The sequence below is a fragment of the Rosa chinensis genome, chromosome 1 (assembly GCF_002994745.2).
Source record: "Rosa chinensis cultivar Old Blush chromosome 1, RchiOBHm-V2, whole genome shotgun sequence".
NCBI classification, from domain to species: domain Eukaryota; kingdom Viridiplantae; phylum Streptophyta; class Magnoliopsida; order Rosales; family Rosaceae; genus Rosa; species Rosa chinensis.
In genome coordinates, this window is record NC_037088.1 from 11,043,760 (window position 1) to 11,045,555 (window position 1,796).

Sequence of the window (1,796 nt, forward strand, 5' to 3'; positions counted from 1 at the left end):
CTTAACAGAATTTAAACTCTATTAACACGTTTTTTTTATTGTTTTTTTTTTATGAGAATATTAAATGCTTACTCTTAATTACAACAATGAAACTGAAAAAAAAAATTTTAAAGTAAATTTAGAGTTCATATCTTCTTCTTCTCTTCCCCAGTTCACACCAACTCTCCCTCTCAAAAGCCTCAATCTCATCTGCCCAGTAGTTCTCATCTATAAATTTCAATCTATGAAATCCATGATTCATGATATCAGAAAGAAACTTAAGTATTCTTTTGATATAAAGCAAAGTCCAAAAGGAAAAACTGATAGGGCCCGACTCCAACAAAAGAAGAAGAAGAAAGAGGGCTGCTTTGCTTTTTATTTCTGATTGATTGAGAAAAGATCTCCACCTCCACGGCCGTTGAGTATAAGTTATGGCCGGCGGCGCGGCTCAGCTCAGCTCGCTGGTTGATCTAGTCATTTTAATGCCGCAATTACTGCGTAATATTAGAATTGGAATCAGATCCTCGATCATTCCAAGCTGCTGCTGCTGCTCCTTCTTCTTCTTCTTCTTCTTCTGTATAATTGGCAATTCATAACAATAACTGAGATAATTTTCCGAAGCAAAAGCAAATTCCAAAGAACCCACATGATATGGGCATGAGAAACAAAAGAATCTAGAAACTGAAATCGATTAAGGCTATTCTACCTCTCTAAATCTAAAAATTCCCTCATTCTTCTACTATGAGCAGAAGGTGAAAAAAGAGAGAGACCAGATATTATGCATACTTGCTTTAGAGGTCGGAAACTCGGACTTCATACGGGTCAATTTGTATGGCGTTGTCAATGATCTGGTATAGATTTCAAGTCATATGAATAGGTCTGGGTTCGATATTGACATGATCTGGTCTCTTGCAAGAGCAAAGACAAGAATTAAAAAAAATAGGTTAACGGAGGTAATGTTAAATTGTCTTAGGTGGCAAGACAGGTGTCACAACCTGAATGGGAGACAGGGAAGGAGACAGAGATTTTGGGACAGAGGATTTGAAGCCCAAAACAATGAGCACTTCAATTAATCGAGGTTGATAACGATAAGGTCAATTATTGCATCGCATGCTTATTTGATCACAATTCCGGGTTGCAGTAATATTTTATCTGGCAAATAGATAGTGGTAATCCCATTAGCAAAAGAAATAATTATCATGACGAAGCTGGCTTTTACATAATAAAGAGATTGTAGCTTTATTCCTATTTTTTTTTTCTTTTTCTTTTTTCAAAGCTCACCTTAACCCCTTCCTTCCCACCTCATTCATCCCATAATGTCACCCATCCGAATTCCGATGTGGCTTTATTCCTTTTAGTTTGAGGAAATTGTGGCTTTTAGTATTGGTGTTTGTTTATTTTGGTTAGGTCTTAAGTTTGATGATTATCTTGAACAACCTTTGTATTATTGGTTTTGTTTCGACGTTAGAAAACCAAGGGATGTAGCAGAGGAAGTAGAAGCGCTTCTTAATTTTTTTCCACCTCGTGCATCCGTGATGCTCAAGTTCGATCGATTCGACGAACTCTTCACATACAGTTCATATATCAGAATAATATGTATGAGATATATGCATGGCATGAGTTGAACGGATAAAGTTGCAGTAGAGAAAGTGCATCACCTACCACGGCCCCAACAAATTGGTGTAAAGTCGGAAAAGCTACTTTACGCTGATATTTAAGTCAATTATTTGGCTAGCTGTTCAATCTTTCACTATTTCATTTCAGTTTCATTTCATTATTTGGGTCCTCCAGTTTGGCTGATTGCATGTTGTAATATA

General features: G+C 36.6%; 1 long non-coding RNA gene across 1 annotated transcript; it reads right to left on the reverse strand.

Annotated features, from left to right (window-relative positions):
- Positions 1–245: 245 nt before the first annotated feature.
- Positions 246–945, reverse strand: LOC121051869. The gene is made up of 2 exons (XR_005807280.1): positions 686–945; positions 246–553 (listed from the first exon to the last, which is right to left on the reverse strand). It is a non-coding gene; the product is annotated as an uncharacterized LOC121051869 (long non-coding RNA).
- Positions 946–1,796: the final 851 nt, after the last annotated feature.